This window comes from Ictidomys tridecemlineatus, chromosome 2 (assembly GCF_052094955.1).
Source record: "Ictidomys tridecemlineatus isolate mIctTri1 chromosome 2, mIctTri1.hap1, whole genome shotgun sequence".
NCBI lineage: Eukaryota > Metazoa > Chordata > Mammalia > Rodentia > Sciuridae > Ictidomys > Ictidomys tridecemlineatus.
In genome coordinates, this window is record NC_135478.1 from 167,441,409 (window position 1) to 167,454,565 (window position 13,157).

Consider the following 13,157-nt stretch of genomic DNA (forward strand, 5'->3'; position numbering starts at 1 on the left):
TAAGTTGAATATCATTACTAAGACCACAAAATAACTAGCAGAATTGGAGTTTTTGATATTCATTTTGATGTTTCTAAAAATATCTAGAAACTATATAGTCTCAAAGTTATAAAGTGTTAAATGATTTCTCTCTTTCATGTTAAGCAATTTTCCTGATGTTATCTCTTGAAAAATGATTTTGTATTAGAGAAAGGAAACTAGCAATTGCTTTAGAATAATTCTTAGCTTATCTGAGTATAGAAGGGCTGACCAATTCTGTATGAATTTTGATTATATAATCTCACATGAATTCTAATTCTCTTCACATAGCTTTCTAGACTGAAGTAATAGTCATAATTTAGTTGTTGGGATAAACATCTTAAATTTACTACTCATTTTTAGTATTAAAAATTCTTCTCAGTACAAACAAAAGATATTACTTATAGATCAAGGTATCGTATCAGAACTTTTTTAAATTATAAGGATTTCAAATGTAAAGAATTTACAAATGAAATATGTATTTCACCTGAAAGTCTATTACACAAGTGCAATATTTCAGAAGTTTTTACCATCAAGTAAAATTTTTGTCAAATACGACATGTACAACCAAAAGAATGGGAAGTTATATTCCATTTATGTATGATGAGTCAAAATGCATTCTACTGTCATGTATAACTATTAGAACAAATAAAAATAATACCTGTAAATTTTGAAATAGAAATAAAAGACAATTAATATGTTGTCAGAAAAATGTTTTTCTAACTTGATATATGACAAAATATTGCCTATTTCCCAACTTTATGAACATATATACAACTATCTAAACTTATTTTAATGATGAACTATGCTTATCTTATTTATTAATATTAAGACAAAGATAGAACTTGATATATTGCTACTGGAAAATGTACAATTATTGCAATAGCATTGGATAAGATTCTTTAATAATAATGATTGGAAGCATAACCTTCAATAAAAACTCCTAAGAACCTCAGAGTTTGGGTAAGGGCAAAATTTCCCTCTAAACAAACCCTTTGTTCTGTTTATACAAAATTATTATATTTTCATCATTAGCATATTTTTAACCTTTTCTAAAATATTTTCTTAGTAGTTGGTGGACACAATACCTTTTTATTTTATTTTTGTGGTGCTAAGGATCGAACCTAGGGCCTCACACATGCAAGACGAGTGCTCTACTGCTGAGCCCCCACCCCAGCCCCAAGCATATTTCTAACTTTTAAACCTAAATTTCTTTTTGTGATCTACCAATATACTACATAAAAATTATATTAATTATATTTTCTTGGTTTTCTGTTATCATTAATTAAATATTCCTTTATTATCCTATGAAATCTTCAGAAAATTTCAAAAGATCTTTATATGGCTAATTTTATAAATGTATTGAGTATTTGTAATGTAAACTATCTGCATAGCATAAATGGATAAGAACTAATCTGAAGTTATTTCTATGAAATTTTTGCAGCTAGTAGAATTTTGTTTTAAATTGTAAGACTAGGTGTGGATTTATTCATAGTTCTGTGCTTACTAAAGAGAATGGGTGCTTTAAAAGGTTAAAAGATACATGCAATGTTCCAGAGAAAGATATTTTTAAACAGAAATTTTAAACTTTGAGTTGACTTTATTTCCTCCCTCCTTCCCTTCTGTGCTTCTCTCTTTTCATCTCCCTATTCTCCCCCTCATCTTTAAAAATGTAGCCCATTTAAACACTGTAGCACATGGTAGATTTAGCAAGCCATATTATAACAAAATTTAGCTAATTTTATAAATGTATTGAGTATGTGTAATGTAAACTATTTGCATAGCACAAATGGATAAGAACTAATTTGAAGTTATTTCTATGAAATTTTTTCAGCTAGTAGAAGTTTCAAGATGTTTTATATAAGGTCAAGTGTATTCATTAGTTTAAAAATAGACAGGACTGCAATTTAGAAATGACTTTGCAAAGCACATCTCAACGCATCATCAACATATATTTGGGCATTCATTTTTATTACTGATTTCTCCTAATCTGGAAATATTTTGATATTTTTAATTTATTGGAGAGGAGGAAATTACAGTACAAATGAATTAATTAGTTTTTGCTTGAAATACTTATGAATGAATTCTAAATTCCCTCTCTGAGTCTATCAAAGAGAGGCTTTCCTTTTTGCATTGAACATTGGTTTCAGGAGGATATGGAATACACTCTGAAAACACATTACAGCTGTGCCAATCTTTTTGCAATTATTTTGAATAGTTGGCTATTTGCCCCATTTGACAGTTTGTGAACATGATGAATAATTTAGCATTCATGCTGCTGCTGTTTTGGCACAATTAGCATGAATCGCATATCCGCTGTTATTCAAACTGATTGCAATATGGGGGAAAGTGAATCAATGTCTTAATGTTTTGTTCTTTGTACATTATTTTTCCAAAATGGCTTGCAAGTCACTGCTAAATAAAACACAATGAAGACCACTTTGTGTGATGACCTAAAAGCCTCAGAAGACATCCCTTTTCATTAAATTCCTCATACCAATTTAGATCTGGTATCTAATTTTAGAATTTTCTTGGAGAGTCTGTCAACTGGACGTCCATGTATTCCAAGCATGTGCAAAATATTTATGGACCTCTGTGCAAAGCCAAAGACTCCCATGTCATTACGTACATCATCGTCCATTTGTCATTCTGCCTAGCATGACTCAGAGGCATGACTGTGGCACAGTTTCTTTCTCATTCTCAGTGACATAACTTGCAGTTAGTCTCCTATTGTGCTGCTTTGTCTAAACAACAAAAGCAATGACAACAAAAACATGTCAGTATAATTCCAGTTGGAGAAAAGATCAGGCTTTGAAGAAATACTTTAAAAATGAATTCCTATAGGTTCTTGATACTTAAATGCAAAGACCTATTTTTCCAACTGCTCTAATATCTAGAAAACAAATCTCAAGGTTGGATTTTGTTTGTTTGTTTCAATACCAGATGATTCACTTGTAAATAAAGGTAAAAAAGGATCATCCTTCATAAATATATTTTTAATGAACTTATACTAATACTTAATTGTTCATCTGTATATCTGTGTGTACTACATGTGGAACTGGCCTTATTAAAAAGATTGCATGTTTTCTATATAACATTAGAAAAATATACTTGTTTCAGAGTCCATAAAATGGATCCATTAATTTTCAGTTGTACCTCTGTTATGCTATGAATTCATTCATTTGATAAATATTTATTGATGCCTGGTGATACAAAATAAAGCAGACTAAGTATAGGGAAAGCAGATCCCACATAAATAAGATGTATAATATGGCCTATAGTAAAAAAGACTATGAGGAAAAATACAGTTAAAGAAAAAAATAAGGGATAGCGTTTTAAATTGTGTTGTTAGTAGGAATGTAACCTCATTCAACCTTTGTGTAGATTCATAAAAGAGTTAAGGCAATGAGCAATGAGAGCTCTCTGGGTTAAGAACAGGTCCAGCAGGAAGAATAGCAACTCTTGGCCTTCTGACTATTAAAATCCAAGTGTGCAGAGCTTAGAGTTTCTACCCAGAAATACTTTAGAGCTGAGAAGAGGAGATATGTTCACCTATTCCATTTGAATAAAATGTTCTCTCACCATTTGAGATTTATCAGTAACTATCATTTTAGTTTAGTAAATATGTTTGGAAGAATGACAGTGCTGGAGGCATATTTGACCCAGTTTCACAATGAGATTGAATTTTTATAAACATAGTCCTATATATGTCTCTAATATTGACATCATGTTATACAGTCATGTTAAACCATGACTGTTTGTACCAATATAAGTCCAATCAAGTTGTAAAAATACAGAGGAAAGATTAGAAATGCAATATGAGCTTCATCAGAAGATATAAAATTACTTATATTAGTCTTAGTTTCTTTATTGGCAAAATGGGGAGAAACATTCTTCTTTGCAAAGTACTGTGAGGATTGAGGTAACTGTATGAAAGAGTACCTGGTCTATCATAGGCACTGGAAACTATTATTATTGTATAATGAATTGAAATGTTTATTATTATTAAGGTGCAATGTAAAAGTTAAATGCTACATAACCCATAATATGCCTATTTTCATGACAATCACATTCTAAACTTTTAAGCAGACTACTTAGAGCCAAAACAATATAAATAACATCCTTAGATGTTGATAAGCATCATGTCAAAGCACAAAGCCTAATTCCCCTATTTCTTTCATGGAGTTGGAACAAACTCCCCTTTAGAGAAACGAAAATCAAGGAGAGATCTAGGGCCTATGTATTGCCAAGAGCTGGCCCTGGGTCTTTTCTCTTGGTGCCACCACCATTGCTGCACTATCTGCACTATCTCCTTGTGATTTACGCATATTTATGTTCACTATGTTCATATAGCTGGGTAGATTCAGTTCAAATCATTTTCTTCTGGGATAAATTTGATCTACTGGAGGGATTTGATATAACTACTCCAGAGCAGTTTATTGATTTAAAGTTGAGTTTGTACCAGGTTTATTTCCCAACTTTTCAAATTTTTGCTAGGACTCTTTCTTGCTACCTCATGCCATCATTAGAAATGTCACTGCAAATTTTATAATCATCTTGAATATTTAAAAAGTGAAATATCTAAAATCCAGAGTGATGTCCCATTATTCCTATCGTATGTCTAGTGTTATGCTTATTCCTTACATTAAAAAGACAAGGAAGGTACAAGTTGTCCTGGTGAAAAGAGGAAAGAAGCTGATCTTCAAACACGATTGCAATATATTTTGAGATTCCATTATAATTGCTAAAGACTGATGGTTAGGAATGCATAAAGGGGCACAACTTCCTAGAGTTAGGGGCAAGGATTCAAAGAGAAAGTAACATTTGAGATGAGTCATTAAAGATGGGAAGGAGTGTATTTAAGAAGAATATATTAGGATCTGTAAAATGAAGCAGTTTTTGCTAGTTCCCCAAATCAAATCACTTCTATAATTGTTACACCTATACTCAACTATAAACTTTCCATTACATTGGATGAAATTTGTAATCCTTTATTTGCACCTGCCACTTTTCACAGTGCTCTTCAGAATTTTTGTTTAAGGAATATGAGGCATTAAGGGCAGCTTGCACAAAAAGCATGTTATTAAAAGATAATGTCATAGAATCAGTCTGAATTAGGATACAACCTTAAGCAGTCCTCAAGGCAGCTAAATGTACTATTAAAAATTATCACCAATGTATACATTAATTAGTACTAGACTCAGAATTATATTTAAATATTAGCAAAAACATAATAAATTATAAAAGCTTTTCAAGCTGCATTAAATTCTACTGCATCTCTTTCCTTAGAATTAAATGTGTGGAGAAAAAATATAGTAGCTGAGAAAATTCAAATATAAAAAAAATTATCTTAAAAGTTATTCCACAGAAATTATCACTTTTTTTCCCCTAAACAGTACATGACTAGGTTTGTGTGAGAGGGAAAAGAGAGCTTCAAAAGCAATGAAGGGTAAATAAAATACAATATTGATCAAATACTTTATTAATATTTTTTATTGCTACTGTTAATTGAACTTCGTATTCTTAATAGAATTTGATGGTTACTTTGGTAAATACACATGCATATGAGCATACACCCATAAGGAAAATACTGTAGAGTGAGGAAACTCATACAAGGAAGGAAAATATAATTGGTAGGCACAAACTAGGAAATTTATAAAGGTGGTTTCCACACATGAGCATTAGATTTCATTTTAAATTTCTCCTCTGCCAAGGTTAAAAAAGAAATGCACTTCCATTAACTGATAAAATGGAGTTTATCAGTTCAACATTACAGAAAATCTTTCCTGTCACTAAATTCTATGAGGAATTCACCATGTGTATCATTATTTGAGATGCTGACTACTATAATGAATAGTAGTTTTACAGACGTTGTGAATATTTTTCAAAAGATCATTTGTTACATCAACCTACTGTAAAAGCTAAGGGTATAATATTACATTGTGATCAGTGAATCAGTTTCTGCAAGGAATCTTGAAAACACTTGGAGAAAAACAGAGAAATAAATTAAATCCAATCATTTGGAAAAAAATAATTAATTTCTCTAGCGTGGTAATGATAGATGTAAAATCTGTTATATGTTGTAGATGGTAACCATTTTCAGAGTAAATCCCTCAATTTTTCCTGTAATTCAAACATCTAAGATGAAATTGATTTTAAATCCCATTCTCATTTCATATTTGAAAATGGGACAGAGCTGATTAGCCAATATCAGCTAATAATTAATTTTTTAAAATCACGTTATCTGGTCTCCCTAATTCACTACAATTTGTCTTCTCTTCCCACCATAGACTCTATCTTACATAGAGTTCCTCCTACTTCAAATCATAAATGCAGCCCCATGTCTTCCCATTTGACAGACCTCTTTAAAAGTTTCTACCCCCTTTTCTGTGAGGTTAGTTCTTCCAGTCCTTACCTGGCTCATCTCATATTCCTGTTTGGGGTTCTCTTCTTCTACCTGTTCTTCACTGCGATCCAGAGTTCTCTCATCAGCCAACTTTTTCTCTATTAATCTTAACTCCCACATACATTCCTATTTCTGCCTCTAGCATTTGAGCTTCAAACTAATTTACTGAACTGCTGACTTGTACCTAAAATACTACTTGGTAGTCTTTTCAAAATAAACAAGTTCAAAATTGAACTCCTTTCTCTGATGAGGCTTATCTGCTCCTCATCTTCTCTTGTTGGCATCAGTTAATGGGTCTATCCATCTGTGCCATGATCATGGGAGAAATACTATAAAATCCTACTTTTCCATTCTTCTCTTTATCCAACCTTTCCCCCAAAGTAGTAGATTTTGTCTCTTTTATAATTCTCAAATATGTCTTTTTGTCTTTTCTTATTTCACTACCATGATTGGGGCTTTAGTTATCTCTGTTCCAGATCATTAAAATAAAGCCTGGCTGGCCTCCCTAGCTCCATGCTTTTTTTCTCCACACTGTAACAGGACTCATTTATCACAAAAGCAAATCTTCCTGTGGTATTCTCCTCTTTAAAATCTTTCCGTAGTATTTCATCGCCTATATTAGAATTACAAGCATGACCTTATAGATGCTTTATGATTTGGCTCCTGCTGATCTCTCCTTTCTTTCTTCTCTTTGCAATTTACACCCTTTTATTGACAAGATTGCTCCCATTTCCTGCACTCACACACACTCTCTTATTTTCTGGCTTTGTACTTTGGTTGAAGCCCGGGTATGACCTGCTCATCTTTCTTCACCTGCTCCTACTCATCATTTAAGACTCAGCTCAGGCATCATCTCCCACAGGAAGCCTCCTATAAAACCCCAGTTGGGCTGAATGCCTATCATTTGTGTTATCTAAGCAACTGGAGTGCTATATTTTCTTATTATTTAACTCTTACTTTCACTAGACTGGGACTTCCTCAAGAGCAACAATCCATTTTATTCATTTATTTCCTTCCCATGGTAATTAGCTCAGTGTTTGGATATGATTCCAGTGTGTGAAAATAATAGTCACTGTGGTAAGTTGAATTATTATCAATAATTGTTTTCCTTGCCACCAAATGTATATTTTACTGTAATCAAATGAAAAAATGTAAATTGAAAATATGCATTATCTATTAACTGTCTTAGAAGAGGAAACTTAACTCTTCTCAGAATGACAGGTTTGATAAACACACTTAGAAATCTTAAGTTCACCCAAATTCCTCTCCATCATACTAGTTACTTTCAATGTCCAAACCATATAATGTGACTTTTATCCCAGGTTCCTACTTCAGAGTCTAGTGTAGAAGGCATATTATAAATATTTTTATTTAACAAATTGGTATTTTGATGGTAGAGCTGTCATAGAGAGTATTAAGTATTTTGAATGCATAGTATTATAAATGAGCTTAACATTTTGTTCCACAGTGGAAATTACTGTCTTGCATGGAATGGTATGAATATTATTTCTAACAAAAAAATTAAATATGTAGCTAATATTTTAAGAGATAAGTTTTATAGCATAGATGGGAAATATGTATTATAACATTTTCAGCACTAGAGGGAATCAAGGATAAAGTTCATCTGGTTCAACTAATTTATCTACAGAGAATATTGAGACCCCCCAAGAAACTTAATACACAAAACTGATTAACAGCTAAGCTACAAATAGCACTCAAGTTGGGTGTTTTTCATCACACAGTTCTGTATTGGTTATTTAATAATGTAATCTATCCACTTAGGTTAAACATGACCCTACACACACACACACACAAACACACACATCTCACAACATGAGCTAGTTGAATAGTATAATCCTTTTGTTATTTGGACCACTAAGTGTCAAAGGCTCATTTCAAAAAATAGTAAATGACTAAAAAGTTGTTACAGAATGTTCTTCTCTGCTTTGCAATTTCATTTCAGATTTTATCTATGTAACAAAATGGAGGTCTGAAAAGTGGTGTCATCTCCAGTATAGATAAAATTAAACAGATGAAGGAAAACAAAAATTTTAAATGCAAATGTTAGTCACAAATTTTCTTGACACTTAAAAGTGAATGAATTCATAAATAGTCTACTAGCCCATTAGCCGTAAAAATATATACTTTTTAGCTAGTTGTATTATTTTTAGAGCATTAAAATATATAGTATCTATTTCTCATAATGACTCAAGTGATGGTGTTCACCTCTACATGAATTTGTAGTGCAGTAATCAGAAACCTGCAGTTTTCTATATCCTGAGAGTCTGATTTCTGAAAATAGCCTTTATCACTTTTTCAAGTCTGAAATCTGAGAGTAATTCTTCTGAATAAGGAAATGGGTCAAAGCCAAGTGTTCCACTTATACTTAAGATGCCAAAAATCACATGTGAATTTGTATTGTTTGAGGGAGGAGAGAAATATTTTATGGCACAGTGTTGGAAACTACCTCAATTTAACTAAATACTGCAGAAAGACAAGAGTAATTATCTGCCGTCTGTGTTTTAAAGTTTATATTTGAATGGTATTAAAAAGATTTTTGCTGTGTACTTCTAAAAGTCTAATCTTACTTTGCTTCTCCCATTCAATTGCAAATCCTCATTTGTGTTTGAATTCTTACATTGTTAGCATAGTATTTATCTTTTATCTATGTTTGTACATAGTGAAATCTTCAACAATTACTTTTTAAATCACATTTAGTGTATACATTTGTGAGTATATAATGTTTGCCAGTATGTGTCAATAATTGTATGTGCATGCATATATGTATATATGCACACACACAACATATATGCATGTATAAATATGCAGCCTTACAAGAATATGTGTGTGTGTGTGTGTGTGTATATATGTGTGTGTGTGTGTGTGTGTGTGTGTGTATGTATATATATACATACACATATAAAATATATAACACTAAAATGTTTTATAATCCTGGGAGTAAAAACATTCAGGTAACTACAATCTGTTCACTGTTGCAGTGTTTTAAGGTCCTTGTTACATACACAACCTATTCTTGCCTTGCAATGTTCCTTTATGGTAGAGCAAGTGGAAGGAAACCTGCCTTCTATACCAACAGCCCCACTGACCTCCTGGGAAATGGGAGACACATTTTTCCCACACCTACTTAGACAGAAAAATGACTTACTTCTTAAAGTTTATAACACCTGATTTTTAGCTTATGGTTCAGAGCATTAGGCAAAATGAAAGTCATTTATATGAAACCTATTCCTAATGAAATTCTATTATTTAAGGATATTTCATCACCTTACTAAAAATGACTTTTCTATACATCCCAAAATAGAACATGGTAGAACATGGTAATTTCTTCAGTTCAACACAGTGTTTAAACATAGCCATTTTTTTTAAGTGATCAAATGGTCTTTGACCAGAGTTTGGAATTCTCTAATTTGTTTTTTAAGGTGATCTTAGTAATTTCAGGAATACATAGAATACTTCAACCAGGTTTTAACAGAAAAGATGGAATTTTTGTGAAAATCTTCCCCCCCCCTTTTTTTTTCCTCTTCATCTGACTTTAACAGTTTTAACAACCAGCTTTGTGTCTTGATGCAACCCCCATCCTGTATCTCCCAGGAAATTCCTGATAATAGTCAGGAAGTTATTCAGTTGCATTTATTGAAGACCATTGTGTGAAAGGAATTGTCCTAGAAACCTCACAGGAATTAGTTCATATAATGCTTAAAACTGAAAAGGTCCTTTCATTAAAGTGGTGCCACAAGACAAATATACTCATGAAATGTACACTTTGCCAACAGAGTCAGCACATATAAATATACTCAAAACACAGTGTATGTGGATAGAAATTTAACTCATAGTTCATAGAGTATTGGGGTGTTTGCAGTTAGGATAAAAGATTTTGCAAAACCACAAAGAACTGAATAAATAGATAACCAAATTAGAAGGATCTATTTACTATAATATTTATTTTCTATGTATGACTCACTATGTCATACATAGAAAAATTCATACTACTATGTCTTTACTGTATCTAGTCACTCACTTTTACAGTTGAAGGAGAAAGATCTATAGGATGGAAACATAGAAATTAGAGAAGCAACAGCAGTAAGGGATAAACCTTCAGAGAAAATAAAAGACCATCCTAGTATGACCTTTTAAAAACTCTCAAAAGTAAAAGGTTGGCTTATTTTTGCTTTTCTAATACTGTAAAAGTATATGCTTATTGTAGCGATATTAACATTTAAGTACAGGAGAATGGAAAGAATGCCACAGTGTCAATCATGTAATTTTTAAGAAGTTTTCTGAAATTGCACAAGACAGAGGAAACAGGATCTTGCTTCTGGGGTGGCAAACAGCCCACCACTGTTAGATAGCTGAAGTGCCACATCCTGCATCTTGTTAAACGTAACTCAATCATCTGTATTTCAGCAGAAGAGTCTTTATTTTCATCCTGGCACTCCAGTCTTAAAGTAGACGAAAGCTTATGTTTGCTTAAAGCTACAACATGATTATTCCTATAAAATAATTAGTGACATTTGAACCACTTTCTGATAGAGTCAATTTAGAGACAGACTAAGTGGCTTCCCACATTTATTGAATTCACATTTGAAAATGCTGTAAAGTGTTTGAAATCCAGCATTTTTAAAGAAGCATAACAGGATGAACTCTAAGAATTGTGTATAAGGTTATAAAACATGATTCTGTTTTTTAATATATTCTTTTTTATAGTTGGATACAATACCTTTATTTTATTTATTTATTTTTATGTGGTCCTGAGTCTCACATGTGTTAGGTGAGCACTCTACTGCTGAGCTACAACCCCAGCTCCACATGATTCTTTCTTTAAAATCTACTTAATCCCACTACTTATGGCCAATACAGTTAGAAAGTTTTGCTGACTCTTATACATAGAAATTCTACATCTACTGAGATTAAAGCAATCATATCTTTTAGGACTTTGGGAAGTTATTATGAAAAATAAACAAATATGAATAGTAAATTAAGTAACTATAATGATTTATACTATAAATCTGAATGATATGTTGTGGGTATCCATTTGTAAACATGAGAAGCTGACAGTTGTGTAATATTAATCATTGTCACATTCTTGCCAATATGTTTAAACAGTGATCCTAAAGGTAAAAAAAAAATGTTCCTGTTGAAACTATTATAGTAAAAATTCCACCAGGATGGAAAATTAACTTATTTGCCAGCCAATCAGGATTCCCTAGTGTTCTGAAAACAGCATGAAACAAAACTTGTTGAACAGTTAAAATGCTAAAGAGTACCATTGACCTATGAGATGTAATGACTTAAAATATAAATAGTAGCATGAGATATTCCCATAATAACTGTACAGGTGTTTCACCTGTTGACCTTAACTTCTCTGTTTCCTAAAGTTAAGTATGACACTTCTCTGGGAAAATAATTTTCTCTGAAACATAAATACTAACTCATGAAACTTGCAACTTAGGTTATTAAAACCCACTCACATGTTGAGGATTTAGTACTAGTAATGGGTCTTCAAATAATTTAAGGCTTGATTTACCATCTAAGATATCATTCTTTTTATACTGTGCAGACTGTGAAAGGCGGAGGATCTCAAAAACACATCTGGCCAAGTGAGTCACCAGCAATTTGTTAAGTGGTAAAATGCTGCTCTCCTTCAATTTGCAGCTGCCTGCAGTTGCAGGGCTGATTAGCGAAGGCAACCTCATGCTTGTTAGTCTAATTCATGGTTTATTTGCTCACTACCACTCTCTTGACTCCTCAAATTTTAATTTAGATAATCTTATTTATGGTCAAATCTATAGGATTTGATATATAAATTTAGTGTACTTAAACCTTAACATATAATAGTTAAAGGACAAATTTTCAAAGCATAAAATTAATATCAACCTAGATTCTTCTTTTTTCTTTTTCATTTAACTTTTGTGGTGCCTATTACAGGGATGCTAAGAACTTGTCTCCTCTTTCTCCAGAAGAACATTTCAGAACTGTTTTTTTTCTCTCTAAGATCTACATGGTTGCCTCATCCCCATGTTCAATTCTGATGCCCAGAGACTTGGTCAGACTGCAGAGTCCAACTCCACAAAATGTGGAGGCAGAAACTGCCTAGTGATACTAGCTATCTGGGTGTCCTTGTATTTGGCAATGACAAATAGAAGCAATTTGAAAACCATGGCGGAGAAAGGAGATGATCAACTGCATTTCTAGACAAAGAAACTTAGGTGTATATTATATTCTTATAAATCGTGATCCTGTGATTTAAAATCAGGTGTTATATCTCCCATATAACATCAATATTAGCAACATACTATGACACTTTGCAATCTATATTAAATGCAAGGGGTCTTTCACTTCTAGAGAAATATAGAATTGTACAAAAATAATAATAGCAACAATGAAAGTTTCTATGCTTTGAAGGAAAGACCAAACATTTTGTTTTATGGACTCTATAATAGTTACTTTAGCAGCATTTTAAAGTTACATATTAGAACCCTAATACTCTGGTTTACATTCTAATTCATGTTCTTATATAAGAGCATGAAAAGTTAATATAATTATATCTGCAAAGAACAAAATTATTCATTTAAATTGGTAGATTTCTAAGGCACAATATTTTCATTACATAGCATAGTCTTCCCCAGATTCTTTAGTTAATTTATTAATCCATTAATTAATAAATTAAGCTTTATTCTGTACTAGATGCTGTCCTGAAAACTGAAAACAAAAT

General features: G+C 32.1%; 1 protein-coding gene and 1 long non-coding RNA gene across 3 annotated transcripts in view; one reads left to right on the plus strand and one right to left on the minus strand.

The window, feature by feature from the left end:
- Window positions 1-6,568, minus strand: part of LOC144375393 (uncharacterized) — a 38,212-nt gene extending 31,644 nt beyond the window's left edge. The window contains exon 1 of the long non-coding RNA XR_013435132.1: window positions 6,434-6,568. This is a non-coding gene — a long non-coding RNA (uncharacterized LOC144375393). The remainder of the gene's footprint in view (window positions 1-6,433) is intronic.
- The window catches only part of Sema3a (semaphorin 3A), a 431,159-nt gene that overhangs the window by 214,396 nt on the left and 203,606 nt on the right, over window positions 1-13,157 (plus strand). The gene's annotated exons all lie outside the window — the stretch shown is intronic.